The 19402-nt window shown below is 45.3% G+C and overlaps 1 long non-coding RNA gene across 2 annotated transcripts; it reads right to left on the bottom strand.

The window, feature by feature from the left end:
- Positions 1 to 425: 425 nt before the first annotated feature.
- Positions 426 to 5214, bottom strand: LOC136500487 (uncharacterized). 2 transcript variants are annotated; one of them, XR_010770052.1, is made up of 4 exons: positions 4492 to 5214; positions 4238 to 4396; positions 2120 to 4142; positions 426 to 822 (listed from the first exon to the last, which is right to left on the bottom strand). It is a non-coding gene; the product is annotated as an uncharacterized lncRNA (long non-coding RNA). The 2 variants fall into 2 exon arrangements; XR_010770051.1 differs by lacking the exon at positions 426 to 822 and having other exon boundaries at positions 832 to 4142; positions 4492 to 5201.
- Between the last annotated feature and the right edge of the window lie 14188 nt (positions 5215 to 19402).

Raw genomic sequence — 19402 nt, 5'->3', positions numbered from 1 at the left:
CCTATGGTTGGACACAGTCCATCGTCAGGGAGCATGTCCTCGCTTGGGCCAACCATCGCCCACATGGGACGTACGCCTTCGACAAGAAGATTGCCCAGCATCACGCGCTAGCGATGAACCAGGGCTGGATTACCGATGGGAGCAGCCACCGGCGATTCTATGCCATGCGGCACCAGTTAGATTGGTTAATCGATTGCCTTCTAAATCGGATCGCTCTCCCCCTTATCATCTGGTCTTGAACTTGTCTTGCATTGTGCAGTGATTCCACCATGGCGGCGCCGCCCCCTGTCGTGGGGCTTCCCACCGATGGGGACGGAGAGTAATCCCGTCGTGGTTTGCCACCACCAAGCTCGTCTGTCCCTGCACATCCCTCTAGCTCTGAAACGATCTCAATTTTCCACGAAGGGAAAATCCACATATACGAATTATAATATGATAGTCCAGGAGATCGAGCCATCACATTATTAAATAACAGTTGATACCACAATTTATACATAGCGGAAGTACAAGTTTACAAGGCATTACAACACTTGGTTATGCACCTAAATACATCGTTATACTAGCGGAAACGCACACAGGGCTTCATCAGAGTAGACGTGGCGCGTCGGTGGGTGAAGGCTCCTACTTCACAGACCATCATCAGAGTCGATGTGGAGCGTCGATAGATAAAGGCACCTCCTTCACGAGCAATCATCAAAGTAGGCGTAGAACAATAGTGGGCGTAGACTTCATCTTCATCTCCTCAACCAAACTTGAGCGTAGGCATAAGACCATTTAATCCTTCTAATCTCCGTTGTCGTCATTGTAGATGACATCCAAAACCTGTCAAATATCTTTTAGTATGATTTGTACTGACCACTGGCTCCCACCCTATGCTTTGCGTATGCTTTGTGGTAAGTGGAATGGAAGGGTAGAGCAAAAGGCCAATATATGGTTGTAGGTTTCCTATGCAAGTTCATCCATATTTTATAATAGTTCATCAAGTTTTAACCCATCTCATCCACAAGTTCACCCATCCCATCACACACATCTCACCACACTCTCACTCTCTAGGTGGCAAGGACGACTCCCTCTCATACCTTGCCTTATCAGCTAACAGCCGAAGTCCAACAAACCCAGGGGGAGAAGAAGAAAGAACACCTCTCACTAATCAACGAAAGCATAGGTCATAGGAATGTCCATATCCGCGGACGCGGCTATATGTATAGATCAATCAACTCTGTAGAGCGTGTACACCTAGAACCACAAGATCACCATCATCGGCGGTGCGCCCCGCCTAGGATGATACCGACAACCTCCCAACCGGTATGGTGCCATCCTACCACTCAACCCTAGGTCGCCCCGGAGTCAACCAACACGCTAAGACTGTGAGACGTAGTACCAGGCCCCCAGAGGTCACTACGCTGTCTTAAGAGGGTGTGGGCCATATGCCCATACCTCCCTACACTATCCACTTCCAACCTAGCAATAATGGCACCGTCCTAGTTGGTCGGGTAATCGTCCCCCACCCATTCAGGAGCGAGTGGGGTGTACGTAGGGCCTTATGATCCGATTCTCTCGACATACTAGTCCTTAGGGGGACCGGACAGGATATCTTCTCAAAGGGGATAACCAACACCCCATGCCTCGACGACACCTCCATCTCGGGGCTTCATCCCACAAAGACACTCCACCCCCATATCTCCTCATCTCACAAGCACCCGCCATAGGTACCTCTCGTAGGGGAGCCCAGGTCGCACCCCCTCGACATGACTCGTCCAATGACTTGTCGTAAGATCCTGCCCGATCGACTCGACCCTCATCACACACCCAAGACGCACGCTAAGATCTCCCCAAGTTGTTACTAGTTTTAGCGGCACCATGTGCCTTAGCCACTCACAAACAATCCTCCACTAAGCATCACATCACAGATATAATGCGTAGTAGAAGGAAGTAGTTAGTAGTATGCGAGCGTCTATCCTAACAGCGGGTGTGCAGGGGTAAAGGTTGCATCAAGGTAAAGGCTTCAAGCAAATCTACCATGCAACCTATCACAGATCATTTGCATAAGAGTAAAGCACTAGCAGCTACATTGTTGCATGTCTAATAGGATTCTACAAGGTTGGGTGGGATGTGGCACCTATTGATTGGTCATCTCCGAGATCTTCAGTGTACTTGTAGTTGATTTCCTCAAGGTCCTACTGCCATCCGCATTTCCTTCCTCCAACGGGTTCCGACCCGATCAATGTTGTCCTCGATGCAACCACCTCGATAGAGCGACAAGCAAGACAGGAAGCAATCCCTACTTTAAAAAGGCAACAAGACATGGAAGAACAACTACACTGAAAGAACACCAAAGGGAAAACGACTTAGCCCTCTCGACGGATGTCCGATCCCTGGGCCAAAAGAAATAGAAGTGGTTGTTTGCTAAGCACAAGCTTAAGTCTTAGCCTAGCCAGTACTTCCCGGGTCGATCGTGTCGACTTGTATGGCTTTAATAAAAATGGCATAGACCCTAGCTCATCTTAAGCGAACACCACGACTCGCGGTCTTCTGATCCGGGCGTCATGGAGATTGACGGGAATCAAAAAGAGAGGATAAGGGGGAAAGGAAGCAGTTCTGGTCTCTCTCAATCCATACGACGAGAATCAAGAGAAGGGAGGTGGTCTACTTCTTCCAATCCACATGCCATGGCAAGAGACGGGGCATCAAAAAAAGTGACACACAAGAGAACACGAGTGCCCAAACTACTTGTAGGGTACCACGACCTAGGTGCACTAAATCCACTAAGACATCCCTAGGGTTCTTAGCGGTGCGGTTGTCACCGCAAGAACCAAAGAAATGCTACGGTCTAAATAGGTACAAGCATACAAGGGCTTATGCATGACAGAACCAAAAGAGGGGGACACGGGATTCAGCTTCCTTTGATCTACTTGCCATAGCATACGACGGGAATCAAGAGAGCAATAAACACCAAACAAGCGAAGGGCTCAATCCACATCTTACTGGATTGACGGGGATTGATATAGGGGGAGAGAGAGAAGAGAGAAGGACGGTCTCCGTATTCTCTCGACCAACACGCCATGGGAACGGGCAAGGGTTGAAAGAATAGAGACACAAAACCCCGCGGACTCTCGATCCACACCAACTCGTAGTGCTCCACGACCTAGGTGCAACTAAATTGGCACAAGGCTATTCCCATGGTCCATAGCGATGCGGTTGTCACCGCGAGAACCAAGGAAATGCCATGGTCTAGGTGGCACAAGCATACGAGGTGGATAGGAAGGAACAAAATAGCAAAAGAGAGGTAGAGCCCGATGGTCATGGCGAGGCGAACCCACGGCCACAGGCTATACCTAACGAGTTGGCTTCCGTACTTCTACATTCGTCGTCCCCTAATCCTCCCACTAGACTAGGTTGCGGAGGGCACGAGAGGGTGTGGGTAAGAACCGCGTCGATATCGGCATCGAGTCCCCAATAGCCTCGTCTTAGGGCCGAAGATAGGAGCCAACGCTCGTAGTTCAACGGAGACAACTAAAACACGAGAGAACGAGTCACGCTTGGCATCACGGCTACGACGGGACCAACCCACGACCGAAATGGTCAAACGAACTACAATTCCCTCAACCAGCTCGAAGGCACGGTCCACAAGCAAACAACACGAACACACAAGAGAACAAGAACTAAACCGACACAGCAACCGCTAAGTGGAGTAACACATTCCATAGCACAAGGGATAAATAGATAGGTGGGTAGACTGGCGCGAAGGCACGACACAGGCATTCATAGATATTGATATCATGTAGACGATCATGAATCAAGTATGAGAGATCAAGGAAAATGAAAAACAAGGGTCTTGTCGACGTCGAGGATGGCGTCGACGAAGTTCAATAGTTCGACCTTGATGGTGAAGGGCGGCTACGGCGCACTCCAGCAGGATGCGGCCCGCTGCTGCTGCACTCAGTGGGCTGCTGCTTGCTGTCGGCCAGCTGTGGCTTGCCACGGCTTGGCCGCGGATTGCTTCAGCTTGGCCATGGCTTGCTGCAGGTGGCCGGGGTTGGCTGCTGTCGCCAGGAAAGGGGCAGCAGGCGGCCAGGACAGGGCAGCAGGTGGCCGGAGGGGCGACGGAGTCAGCGAAGGGTGCTGCAAGGTCGGCTGCTTCCCTGCGGCAGTGAGGAACAGCAGCATGAAGGCCGGTTCAGCAAGGGTAAAGGCAGGAAGGGGAAAAAGGAGGAGACTTGGGCTGCTGGTGGCTCACCCGAGGGGAAGGGGAGGTGGTCGCCCGCGGCGGGGTAGGCGCTGACGTCCGGCAGCTGCTGCTCCTAGCGGGCGTCCAAGGTGGAGGTCACAGAGACGCCGCGAAACGGCAGCTTGGAGCAGAGGCACGCCGTGGTCGAGGGGTGGAGGTGCGCCTTTCCTGCGGCAGCAAGGAACGACGGCACAGAGGCCGGGCTCAGGCGAGAACAGTGGCGGGGAAGGGAAAAAGGAAGGAGCTTGGCCTTGGGAGCTCACCGGCGGCAGGGTAGAAGCTCCGGCGAGGAAGAAGAGGTGGACGCGGTGGCGGAGCTCCTGCTCGGTGTGGTCGCAGAGGACGACACCGCGGTGGCGAGGCACAGCGTCAGCGAGGAGGAGCACGGCGAAGCTTGCTGCTCCAGTTCGCGGTGCAGCTCGGTGGCGAGGAAAAGCACCGATGGCGTCGCGGTCCATGGAAGAAGACGGCGCCACGGTGTTAGCTCGTCGAGGTGGATGGCGCGATGGTGGAGGCTCGACGCCGCGGCTTCCTAGTGACGGCGGGAAGAGGTGGCCGCGGCGAAGGCGTCGCAGCTCGGCGGCGTGGCTCGACGGCGAGGCGGAGTGGAGCTCGCGGTCGGCGCCGACGCGGACAGGGTCGAGGGGGCTCCGGTGGCTTGGTGGAGACGGCAGACACGGAGGCGCTGCCGTGGCGGCTCGGGGTCGCGGTGGCGCTGCACGGCGAGGCGAGCTGCGGTGGTGGCAAGCGAGGAAGAGGAGGAAGGGAGCAGTGGAGTGCGGCGGCGGCAGCTGTGGTACTTATAGGCCTGCAGGCTAGGGTTCCCGAGGGCACCGGTGATCCTCGTCGTCCGTGCGAGGGCAGGGACACGCGGCGTGCATCCCTCAGCTCCTGGTACGGAAGCCGAGGCAGGGGATGGGACGGGCGCGGCGCCGGTGCGCGTGGTCGGGCGGCGGCGGCGTCGCGAGGGCGGTCGGGAGGGCAGGCGCGCGTGGCCGATAGGGTTAGGAGGGGCGCGGGTGGATGGGCCGGCGGGGACCGACGCGTGGGCCGCGGGGGCCGCGGCATGGACGTGCCGCGGGGGCCGGCGTGGGCCGCGGTTTTAGCTGGGCCAGCGCGGGAGGCCGAGGCCTGGCGGCGGGAAGGGGAGGAAAGGCCGAATGGGCCAGGGAGGCGACCTTCTCGGCAGCTGGGCTAAGAGGCGGGTGGGCCGGCGGAAAAAGGGAGGAAGAGAGGAGAGATGGGCCGCGGGTAGGAAGAAAGGGAGGGTGTTGGCCCAAGAGAAAAGAAGAGGATTTCCCAATTATGACTAAGGGTTTTTTAGATGGAACAAGGAATTCGAGAGGGAGTTTAAAAAGGGGATTTGAGAAGTAATTCAAGAGAGATTGGGAGGAACTCTTGCTATGAATTTGTGCACTCCAAACTCTAACAAGACTCAAACACAGAACAAACTCGAGAGCAGTGGCACACTTCTATAAACAAATCTAAATAGATGCAACGATTTGTTAGCAGGTTAGACTCGGGTTTGACCTAGAAGCTACATGCTTCACACATTTGCAGAATTTTTTTTTAAAAAAAGCTCACATTTTTTGATGCTCGAAAACTTGGGTTGTTACATGAAGTGGGCGAATCTTCAGGCGACGAAAAATATCGTAAGTTATTGAAGCATTACCACGAGGTCCAAGCGTTGTTGTGTGCGTCCAGGCTGCACGCCGACATGCTGCTCGGTAACTTGGTGGCCACACGCGCCACACTTGTCGTGGCCCAGTAGGAAGCCGCCTAGGCGTGAGAAGACAAGGCGACCGTGGTGTTCGAAGCCATTCGTCAAGCGGCTGCCACGGCGCTAGCCGCTGCCCAGCTTCAGTTTGGTGAGGCGGTGAACATCCGGGTGGTGGAGCAGGGTTTTTTGTCAGGATTGGACGACAATGAGATCGATGATCTCATTGAGAGCCTCTGGCCAGCCACCAACGGCATCTTAGCGAAGCTAAACGTGGAGCAGATCATGCATGCCCGCCTTGACCTTTGATCTGTGGGACGTATCAGTAGTTAGAACTAGTATGAAGTCATGTTAATCATCTGTAGTTAGAACTAGTATGTCTTGGTAGTAGTTGGATGGCATTGAGTAGTGGGATGGCACTGCTCTCCTCTTATTTGCATGCATTAGATAAAATTTGTTAAACTTGTAAGAACCATGGCAGCGACAAGGTCATACGAGCAAGTCTCATTTTTTCCTCGTTTTCCTATGATGTTGTTACTATGTCGTTTACAATTTTAAGTTTGGGCCCTATTTTTAAATCTGGGTCAGCACGTAGGATTATCCGGCCACTGAGAAACAACACGGGCTGGACTTTACCGAATGGCAAGGGCAGGGATGACATGAACTTTTCTGCTGTCCATGTGTATATGCGATGATGGTTCTTGTTGAATATTATTAGATTAATTACAAAATATCTCGCTTGAATCTTGCAAAATATATTTTCATTATTTATGATATCAAATAAATATCATTAGATTAATTACAAAATATCTTTGTTGAACTTGCAAGAACCTTGCAGCGAGGAGCAAGTGTCGCCTCAATCTAATGCGGAACAGAGGAGCCACTGATACAAACAGGTATGGACAAATAACACAACTAATTGGCTAATTATTAGAAACTCTTGGAGATGCTCTAAGCGCCCAATCCTGAAGAACGAGCACCTCGCAAACTTAAAGCACCCCCAATCGAGTATGGAGCCCTTGAACAGGAGAGAACTAAATGATTACAGATCTTTTGATAACACAAGATCTGCAATCATTTAGGTCAAGCTCCTGTTCAACGGCTGCACCTCTAAAAAGTCCTAATGGCTAGAGGGGGTGAATAGCCTATTAAAAATTTCTACAACAACACTTAGTAAACCGGTTAGACAATTATGAGGCGAAGCAAGTGTTGCGCTAGCCTACTAAAATTTCAAGCCACCTACCACAACTCTAGTTTCTATAGTCTTTATCCATAGAATGGCTATGTAACTACACTAAGTTAGTGTGCTCTCAAAGGCTAACTAAAGAGCCACACTAATCAAACTAACAAGCTCTCACGACTAGCTACACTAAAGAGCTTGACAACAAGTTTGCGGTAATGTAAAGAGATAGGGCAAGATGGATATACCGCCGAGTCGAGGAATGAACCAATCAATCACAATGATGAATACCAATGAATATCAATCACCTCAGAATCAAATGATGACATAATGATTTTTTACCGATGTTCACTTGCTTGCCGACAAGCTAGTCCTCGTTGTGGCGATTTACTCACTTGGAGGTTCACGAGCTGATTGGCATCACCCACCAAACCCTCAATAGAGTGCCGCACAACCAACATAAGATGAGGATCACACAAGCCATGAGCAATTTACTAGAGTACCTTTTGGCTCTCCACCGAGGAAAGGTCAAGAACCCCTCACAATCACCATAACCGGAGCCAAAGACAATCACCAACCTCCGCTCGACGATCCTCGCTACTCCAAGCCATTTAGGTGGCGGCAACCACCAAGAGTAACAAGTGAATCTTGCAGCGAAACATGAACACCAAGTGCCTCTAGATGCAAACACTCAAGCAATGCACTTGGATTCTCTTCCAATCTCACAAAGATGATGAATCAATGATGGAGATGAGTGGGAGGGCTTTGGCTAAGCTCACAAGGTTGCTATGTCAATGCAAATAGCTAAGAGAGTGAGCTAGAGCTAGCCAAACGGTATTTATAGACACCCCCAAATAATAGAGCCATTGGCTCAATTATTAGGCTGACTGCGGGATGATCGGACGCACTGGTCGTGTGCATTGGATGTGTTCGGCCAGTGACCGGACGTGTCCGGTCGTTGCCTGACTACCACGTGTCCCATTTAAACAAAGTAGCCATTGCTGCCACGAGTACCACACTCAACTACGACCAAACGAGTCCGGTGTGGACGACCAAACGAGTCCGGTGTGGACGACCAGACATAGGAGGGGCAGCGTCTGGTTGAGTCTAGAGAGCTCCTAGAGCCGCTCTGGGCCGACCAAATGCATCTAGTCACACTAGACCGGACGCTCCCAGAGTTCGATCAATTATAGCGCTAAAACCTGAGAGTTGCTCGTTCACACCGGACGCGTCCGGTGTGGCGACCGGACGCATCCGGTCGCTTCTCTGCAAACCTGAACCGAGCTAACTCACATTGATCGGATGCTGGACAGTAACTCCTTAGCGTCCGATCACTCCGCTGAGCCAGAGTTTGGTCGTTAATACCGGACGCATCCGGTCACTCTGTGACCAACACAACTAACTCCTTTTCAACTCTATCTTCTTCACCCTTCCTCAAATGTGCCAACCACCAAGTGTATCACCTTGTGCACATGTGTTAGCATATTTTCATAATCATTTTCAAGGGTATTAGCACTCCACTAGATCCTAAATGCATATGCAATGAGTTAGAGCATCTAGTGGCACTTTGATAATCGCATTTCGATACGAGTTTCACTCCTCTTAATAGTACGACTGTCGAACCTAAATGTGATCATACTCACTAAGTGTCTTGATCACCGAAACAAAATGGCTCCTACTACTTATACCTTTGCCTTGAGCCTTTTATTTTTCTCTTTCTTCTTTTCAAGTCCAAGCACTTGATCATCACCATGGCATCACCATCATCATGTCATGATCTTCTGCTTCACCACTTGAAATGTGCTACCTATCTCATGATCACTTTGATAAACTAGGTTAGCACTTAGGGTTTCATCAATTCACCAAAACCAAAATCAAACTAGAGCTTTCAATCTCACCCTTTTTGGTAATTGATAACAACCCTTACACAAAGATATGAATTGAAATTTAATTGAATTCATGTTACTTGCCCAAGCATATTTACCATGTGTAAAAGGATATGGACAAGTTTTATGAACTCCATATGGTAGCAATTGCTCCCCCTACATATGTGCTAAGAGTTTGTATTGTAGCTTGCAGATATGCTTAGATAGGATATATAGGAGACAATGTCTACCAAATGATGCTAAGGTATAAAAGATGGACCTTTGAAGCGTGATACTAATCGGAGTGCACCAATATATCATCCTTAGCACCATTAGTAACTAGACATACACAAAAACTATAATACCCCATGAGATCAACATTAGAAGTAAGGGTCTAGTTTTCATAATGTGAGCATGAGTCTAGTTACTTAACCTATGCTTGCTAGTTTTTCATTTCATCATTCAAACCTACAACTAGCATACACCACACAAGCAAGGATATTGAAATTTAAAACTTGTGTCATGCAAGTAAATATATGAATGCACATTCAAATGCACCATACAAGTTCATGAGCTTGCTCCCCCTACTTGTGTGCTCAAAATTTTGATTGATCCCCTTTCTTTGTCATGTCTCTCCCCCTATGTTAAATTCTCTCTTGTTGTCTTTTCACTATCTTAGTATACTATTTCTCCCCTTAACACTTATATCTTTGTTTTTCTCCCCCTTTGTCATCATTGACCACAAATGTTTAAAATGTAGATAGATTGAGATTATCAATGTCAATCAATGGGGTGAGGATCATTTTCCCAAATTTGGTCCAATCTAGATCATTTGCCAAAGATATTTAACTCGGTTTGATCCAAAGACAAGTTTCTTCACACCTCCAAATAAGGGTTATCTTGTACCATGTTGAGTTAAACATTTAGAGCTCATTTTCTAGATCAAAACACTAGGTTTACAAGCCCACAAACATGTCATATGCTACCACTAGACCAAATCAAGCATAGAAGCAATAGTGGTACCATACAACCATCAAAATAATTTGATTTTCATGAATGAGCCTATTTAATGTGAGAGATGACTATATGCACTAAACATGTTCTTAGCAAGGATGTATGCCATGGCAATCAACTTTTACCTAGGATTGCTCGAAGGAGAGGCATGTCATATGAGTGGGGGTGCATCAACATATATTTGAGAAATTCAATATGTTCAACTCATTCCTTAGCTTGTAAAATCTTTTCTCATCCAATGGCTTGGTGAGTATATCGGCAAGTTGATCTTCGGTGCTTACACTCTCAATGCAAATGTCCCCTTTTTGTTGGTGATCTCTTATGAAATGGTGGCGGACATCAATGTGCTTTGTTCTTGCATGTTGAACCGGATTGTTGGTCAACTTGATTGCACTCTCATTGTCACATAGCAATGGCACTTTCTTGAACTTGATTCCAAAGTCACTCAAAGTGGTCTTCATCTAAAGTATTTGTGCACAACAACTACCGATAGATATGTATTCGGCTTCGGCGGTTGATAATGCAACACTATTTTGCTTCTTTGATGACTATGAAACAAGTGATCTTCCCTATAATTGACATGTGCACGAGGTGCTCTTCCTTTCAACCTTGCATCCTGCATAATCCGAGTCAGAGTAACCAACTAGCTTAAACTTTGCTCCTTTGGGATACCACAAACCAACATTTTGTGTATGCTTCAAGTACCTCAATATTCTCTTTGTAGCCTTCAAATGACTTTCTCTTGGTGAGACTTGAAATCTTGCACACATGCATACACTAAACATGGCATCTGGTCTTGATGCGGTCATATAGAGTAGGCTTCCAATCGTAGACCGATATAATTTTTGATCCACCATATTTCCACTTGCATCGCTATCCAAGTCGTCATTTGTTCCCATTGATGTACTAATGGCTTTGCTATCACTCATGCCAAACTTTTTGATCATGTCTTTGATATATTTGCCTTGACTCACAACTGTACCATTCTTCAATTGCTTGATTTGAAGACCAAGGAAGTAACTTAACTCTCCAATCATTGACATCTCAAACTCATTAGCCATTATCTTTCCAAACTCTTCACAAAAATCTTGATTGGTTGATCCAAATATGATGTCATCAACATAGATTTGCAACACAAATAAATCTTTTCTAATCTTCTTAATGAAAAGAGTGGTGTCAACCTTGCCCATCATGAACCTTTTAGAGAGTAGAAAGTCTATCAATCTCTCATACCATGCTCTAGGTGCTTGCTTCAAGCCATACAATGCCTTCTTCAACTTGTACACATGGTCGGGCTTCTCTTCATCTTCAAAACTGGGAGGTTGCTCAATATATACTTCTTCATTTATGTGACCATTGAGAAATGCACTATTGACATCCATTTGATAGAGCTTGATGTTGTGGGCACTAGCATAGGCTATCAAGATTCTAATTGCTTCCAATCTAGCAACTGGAGCATATGTTTCTCCAAAGTCAAGACCTTCAACTTGTGTATATCCTTTGCTACTAATCTTGCTTTGTTCCTTACTACTATCCCATCTTGATCTTGCTTTTTTCTAAAGACTTATTTGGTTCCAATCATATTGTGTCCCTTTGGTCCCTCTACCAATTTCCATACTTGATTTCTTATGAAGTTATTCAATTCTTCATGCATAGCATTCACCCAATCAACATTCTTCAATGCTTTATCTATCTTTTTTGATTCAATAGATGACACAAATGAGAAATGCTTACAAAATGAAGCCAATCTTGTTCTTGTTTGTACACCTCTCAAAATATCTTCAATTATAGTGTCTAATGGATGATCACTTGCAATATTGGTTGGTTGGAGTATTGAAAGTTGATTGCTTGCACTTGCTTGATAATTGGGTTGAGATGATGTACTAGCCACTTGATCTTATTCATTATCATGAGAGCCACTTATACTAGCTTGAATTGTATCATCTTGCACATTTGAGTTAGAGAGCACTTGTACTTGATCATCTTCATCATCATTCACTTGCCTAGGCCTCAATTCACCAACATCCATGTTCTTCATGGCATTTGAAAGTTGAATGCCTCTAACATCTTCTAAGTTCTCATTCTCTTCTTGTGAACCCTTGGTTTCATCAAATTCAACATCATGAGCTTCCTCAAGAGTACCACTATTTAAATTCCAAACTCTATATGCTTTGCTAGTAGTTGAGTATCCAAGTAGGAATCCTTCATCACATTTCTTGTCAAACTTGCCCAATCTAGTGCCTTTCTTCAAGATATAGCATTTGCAACTAAAGACCCGAAAATATGCAATGTTGAGTTTTCTACCATTCAAGAGCTCATATGGTGTCTTCTCTTTCAATGGGTGACAATAGAGGCGGTTGCTACAATAGCAAGTCATGTTGATAGCTTTGGCCCAAAAAGGTTGACTCACATTGTACTCACTAAGCATAGACCTTGCCATATCAATGAGTGTTATATTCTTCCTCTCAACAAGGTCATTTGATTATAGAGTGTACTTGGCCGAGAATTGATGTCTAATTCTAAATTCATCACACAACTCGTCAATTCTAGTATTCTTGAACTCACTACCATTGTCACTTCTAACTCTCTTGATGGTTGTTTCAAACTCATTATCAATACCCTTGATAAATGATTTGAATGTTGCAAACACATCACTTTTGTCCACTAGAAAGAATACCCAAGTGTATCTAGTATAATCATCCACTATCACAAAGCCATATTTGTTACCACCAATGCTAGTGTATTGAGTTGGCCCAAACAAATCCATGTGCAATAACTCAAATGCTTTACTAGTGCTCATCATGCTTTTCTTAGGATGGGTGTTTCCAACTTGTCTGCTGGCTTGACAAGAGCTACAAAGCTTATCCTTCTCAAACACAACATCTTTCAAGCCTCTAACCAAGTCATGCTTAACTAATCTATTCAATTGTTTTATTCCAATATGACCAAGCCTTTTATACCATAACCAACCCATGCTAGACTTAGTGAACAAACATGTAGATAATTTAGCTTTACTAGCATTGAAATCAACCAAGTATAGATTCTCATATCTAAAGCCTTTGAAGATCAAGTTAGAGCCATCTACACTTATGATCTCTACATCATCTACCCCAAATATGCATTTGAATCCAAGATCACACAATTGAGCCACGGATAGCAAATTGAAGTTCAAGCTCTCTACTAGAAACACATTGGATATGCTCATGTCATTGGATATTGCAATCTTACCAAGCCCTTTGACCTTGCCTTTGCCATTGTCACCAAATGTGATACTTTCATAATCATCATTGCCATTGGTGTTGATTGAGTTGAACATTCTTGCATCACCGGTCATGTGTTGAGTACACCCACTATCAAGAACTCAATGCCTTTCTCTATCTTTGTAATTGACCTATAAAAGAAGATCAATTTGTTTTAGGTACCTAAATTTGCTTGGGTCCTTGAAGGTTAGTCACTAAGCTCTTTGGTACCCAAATGGATTTCTTCTTTGAGCCCATCCATGGTGCACTAATGAACTTAACCTTCACACCATTTGTACCCTTAGTAAGCACATAGAAAGAATTAATCTTAATTAAGGATACATTAGCATTTTTGCTTTTGTTCTTGCAATCATGCTCTTTGTGACCAACTTACTTACAACTAGTGCAAAATCGACCATTGTTCTTCACAAAACTAGTCTTGTGAGGAGCAAAGGCCGTCTTGCCTTTCTTGGGGATATAGCCCAATCTCTCTTTGTAGAGAGAGGCTCTTTGGCTACCTAAGCACATAAGCAAGCGGTCCTCACCACCATAGGCCTTAGCCAAGGTGTGAGTGAGCTCATTGACCTCCTTCTTGAGAGTCTCATTCTCAATCATTAGTGAGGCATCACAAGTGAAACCATCACTACTAGATGAGGTGGAAGTAGAAGTGCTACAAGAAGGGTTAGTGGGAGCAACAATGATAGGCATAGATGATGATTCATCAATTAGGTCACAAGTTAAGCCTACATTACAAGTCTCAACATGCTTCTTCTTATTTTGTTCATTAAGCAAAGAAGAATGAGCTTTTTTAAGCTTCTTGTGAGCCTTGCTAAGCTTCTCATGGGCTTCCTCTAGCCTCTCATGAGTTGCTTTGAGCTCATCAAGGGCTTGCTTAAGGGCTTTTACTTCCTTATTCAAGCTCTTGCATTCCCTTCTCTTAATGTCAAAGTATTCTTTAGCATCTCTAGCATGTCAAATAGTTCATCCTTAGTTGGTTCATCATCATCACTATCACTTTCATTTTCATTATCATGTTTCTCATCACTTCCATCATCACAAGTTTATACCTTAGTGACCTTAGCCATGAAGCATGATGGAGTGTCGAAGAGAGAAGGCTTCTCATTGATAGCAATGATTGCAAGTGCCTTCTTCTTGGTGGTCTTGTCATCATCACTATCATAATTACTTGAGGAAGCATCACTATCCCAAGTGACCACATATGAACCACCCTTCTTCTTCTTGAAGATCATCTTGTCCTTCTTCTCTTTCTTTTCTTTCTTGTCCTTCTTCTTATTCTTCTTGTCATCATCATTATCACTATTGTATGGGCATTGAGCAACACGATGATCCTTGCTACCACACTTGAAGCATGTCATTGTTTCATCCTTGTTCTTTGATGATGACTTCTTCCTTCTTGCACGATAGCCCTTCTTCACCATGAATTTGCCAAATCTCTTCACAAAGAGAGCCATCTTCTCATCATGACTTAATGATTCTTGCTTTGCCTTGCCCTTGGATGATGTGGCCTTGAATGCCACACTCTTCTTCTTCTCATCCTTCTTTTCATCTTTCTTCTCCTTCTTTTCTTCCTTTCATCATCATCTCTATAAGCATCATCGGTCATGATATCTCCCAAGATTTGGTTTGGTGATATTGTGTCTAAACCGGTCCTCACTAGCAAGGTGACCAACATGCCAAATCTTATGGGTAAGCATCTCAAGAACTTATAAGAGAAGTTTTTATCCTCCACCTTCTCACTGAGTGCTTTGAGATCATTGACAAGCACTTCCATCCAATGTAACATGTCTGGCACACTCTCATCTTCCTTCATCTTGAAGCTAGCAAATTTCTCCTTAAGAATATATGCCTTTGCACCCTTTATTGCCTTGGTGCCCTCGAATGATTCTTCCAACTTCTTCTAAGCCTTATGAGCCATCTCAATGTTCTTGATTTTCTCAAATATTCTCTCATCAATTGCATCATGAATGGCACTTAGAGCAATGTCATTATTTTGAAGAAGCACTTCTTTGGCCATGGTGGGATTTTCTAGATCATCAATCTCAATTTTAGTTTCTACCACCTTCCACACCCTTCTATTGATTGAATTGATATGTGTGGTCATCTTTGATTTCCAATATGGATAATCTATGCCACTAAATTGGGGTGGCTTCTTGGTGTTGTTGATTTGAGCCATTTTTACACCGAATGTTGTTAAGCCTCAAATCATGGTGACCTCGGCTCCGATACCACTTGAAAGGTCCTAATGGCTAGAGGGGGTGAATAGCTTATTAAAAATTTCTACAACAACACTTAGCAAACCGGTTAGACAATATGTGGCGAAGCAAGTGTTGCGCTAGCCTACTAAAATTGCAAGCCACCTACCATAACTCTAGTTTCTATAGTATTTATCCACACAATGGCTATGTAACTACACTAAGTTAGTGTGCTCTTAAAGGCTAACTAAAGAGCCACACTAACTAAACTAACAAGCTCTCACTACTAGCTACACTAAAGAGCTTAACAACTAGTTTGCGATAATGTAAAGAGATAGAGCAAGATGGATATACCACCGAGTCGAAGAATGAACCAATCAATCACAAGGATGAATACCAATGAATAACACTCACCTTAGAATCAAATGATGACACAATGATTTTTTACCGAGGTTCACTTGCTTGCCAGCAAGCTAGTCCTCGTTGTGGTGATTCACTCACTTGGAGGTTCACGAGCTGATTGGCATCACCCACCAAACCCTCAATAGGGTGCTGCACAACCAACACAAGATGAGGATCACACAAGCCATGAGCAATTTACTAGAGTATGTTTTGGCTCTCCGACAGGGAAAGGTCCAGAACCCCTCACAATCACCATGATCGGAGCCAGAGACAATCACCAACCTTCGCTCGACGATCCTTGCTGCTCCAAGCCATCTAGGTGGCAGCAACCACCAAGAGTAACAAGCAAACCCCACAGCAAAACATGAACACCAAGTGCCTCTAGATGCAAACACTTAAGCAATGCACTTGGATTCTCTCCCAATCTCACAAAGATGATGAATCAATGATGGAGATGAGTGGGGGGCTTTGGCTAAGCTCACAAGGTTGCTATGTCAATACAAATGGCCAAGAGAGTGAGATAGAGTCGGCCAAACAGTATTTAAGACACCCCCAAACAATAGAGCCATTGGCTCAATTATTGGGCTGACTGCGGGATGACCAGACGCACCAATCGCCTGCGTCCAGTCGCTGCCTAACTGCCATGTGTCCTATTCAAATAAAGTAGCCATTGCTACCATGAATACCACACTCAACTACAACTAGACGTGTCTGGTGTGGATGACCGGACATAGGAGGGGTAGCGTCCGGTCGAGTCTAGAAAGCTCCCAGAGCCGCTCTAGGCCGACCGGACGCGTCCGAACACACCAGACTGGATGCAGAAGACTCAGCATCCAGTTGAGTCCAAAGAGCTCCTAGAGCTGCTCTAGGCTGACCGAACATGTCCGGTCACACCGAACCAGATGCTCCCAGAGTCTGATCAATTATAGCGCTAAAACCTGAGAGTTGCTGGTTCACACCAGATGCGTCCGGTCGCTTCTCTACAAACCTAAACCAAGCTAACTCACATTGACCGGATGCTAAATAGTAACTCCTTAGTGCCTGGTTGCTCCATTGAGCCAGAGTCTAGTCATTAATATTGGACGCGTCCGGTCGCCATACCGGACGCGTCCGGTCACTCTGTGACCAGCGCGACTAACTCCTTTTCAACTCTATCTTCTTCACCCTTGCTCAAATGTGCCAACCACCAAGTGTATCACCTTGTGCACATGTGTTAGCATATTTTCACAATCATTTTCATGGGTGTTAGTACTCCACTAAATCCTAAATGCATATGCAACGAGTTAGAGCATCTAGTGGCACTTTGATAACCGCATTTTGATATGAGTTTCACTCCTCTTAATAGTATGGCTATCGAACCTAAATGTGATCACACTCGCTAAGTGTCTTGATCACTGAAACAAAATGGCTCCTACTACTTATACCTTTGCCTTGAGCCTTTTGTTTTTCTCTTTCTTCTTTTCAAGTCCAAGCACTTGATCATCACCATGGCATCACCATCATCATGTTATGATCTTCATTTGCTTCACCACTTGAAATGTGCTACCCATCTCATGATCACTTTGATAAACTAGGTTAGCACTTAGGGTTTCATCAATTCACCAAAACCAAAACCAAACTAGAGTTTTCAACCTCGCAAAGGTTGGAGAAGGAGCACCTCGCAAAACTTGCACTAGCTCTTCTAGGCGATGAAGAAAGGTGATTGGCTCACGAGTGTGTGGATTTAAGAGTGTGTGGATTGAGCCCAAGAGGTGCATCCAGACCTAGGTTAAATAGGCCAGCCGAAGATGGAGAAGTGCAAGTAATGGTGATGCAAGTACTAGTAGTTGGGAATTAACTCACTCTGACTTTATCGCCGATAGACCAAATCTGACCGAGCTGATAGACCAAATCTGACCGAGCTAGGCACATATCACTCTTCACTCTTTAGTCTGCCCCTCGACTGTTGTGACTGCTTGGATTGGAATCAAATAAGTACAGAAAAGACCTATCACAACTCCACTAGGCATTCAAGTCTCAAGCATGTCAGAAGCTCTTTTTCTCGATTCACTTCTTGTGTCTAGCTTTCCTACCGCATTCACTTCACTCTAATAATTTACTACGCTTGTAAGAAAGTCCGATGCAGCATATTTCATCTCGTCGGACACAATATAGTGTAGAGCTGTGAGTAAAACTATTGCCTACAGAGTGGCTTTGATCTATATTGAACCCAACTCATCTTATTTTCGTGTATTTGATAAGATTTGAACTTGGAAGAACCATGCATCAAAGATTATTTTTATTCAGAATTTTTATACTTCATAGGACCACACAAGGTTTGGCCGTCTGAAATCTTGACTACTCGGATGACGTGGTCCTGCATTCTCATGTAGGCGCGTGTGTGGATGGCGTCAGCAGCCTGTTATAGCAAGGGATGTCGCTTTTGGCCCATCACATTGACATGACAGGGCGAAGCCCCACCGCCCACCCACACAAACGTCTCGGGCGTGGGGTGGTTGACGGCCCCCAAACTAGAGCAGTAGAGACAAGGGCGAGAGGGAAGGTTATACACCTGTTGTCTTCTCTCTCCAGAGCTCCTGATTTCATCCCAAAGCTTTTGCCTTCCACCCTACTGCGCTGCCGACGCCTCCTGCCAGGCATTCTAGTCTCAAGCGTGTCATGATGCTCAAAAGCTCTTTTTCTCGATTCACTTCTTGTGTCCATCTTTTCTATCACATTCGTTTCATTGTTATATTTTACTGCACTTGTAAGAAAGTCTGAATGTGGCACATTTGATCTCGTCAGACACTATACGGTACAGAGCTATGAGTAAAACTATTGCGTATGGAGTGCACTCGGTCACAACATTCGTATCAGTAGTAGTAGTAGTAATCATGAGTGGCTTTCCCCTTTAGTCGATTGACACTAACTGAAATCATGCTTACAGATGCTAACTAGTTACCATACCATAGATGTGTACTCTACAACAAATGATCACAACTTTTCCCCCGACCATGTCCCTCTAGTATATTCGATGAAATGATGTTTATCTATTTCTTGTAAACCGTTTGCTTGACTGATAGTCCGAGTAGCATAATTTGAATGGGCCGGATATGTAACTAGTTTCAATTTTATTTATTTTTTATTAGGGATTCAATGAATGTATTCGTACGAAATAGGTTACCCTGTATAACATGAGATATGTCCGACCCGATCAAATTTACGATGCTCGGACTTTATTACATGTGCTGTAAAATTTGAATAGCTATGTGACACCTCCATTAGGCATTACATCGATGCGAGACTTGATCAGATGAATTCCATTATGCATGTTTACCATACTATAGATCAAAAAGAGTACCAGAAAGAAACCTGCAGGCAAAACCAACCAACAGGGGCTAAAAACCGACTACCAATTGACCAAAGGACCTGATCTACACCATGGTCAACAGAGTTTAACCCACCTAATACAAAAGTTCAACAAAAGTAAACACAGACATGCAAATCAGACTTCACAAATCAAAACCTCTATACATTTGAACATGTCTGACATAAAATGCAAGGG

Source organism: Miscanthus floridulus, chromosome 13 (assembly GCF_019320115.1).
Source record: "Miscanthus floridulus cultivar M001 chromosome 13, ASM1932011v1, whole genome shotgun sequence".
NCBI classification, from domain to species: domain Eukaryota; kingdom Viridiplantae; phylum Streptophyta; class Magnoliopsida; order Poales; family Poaceae; genus Miscanthus; species Miscanthus floridulus.
This window is presented reverse-complemented; position numbering and strand designations above follow the sequence as displayed.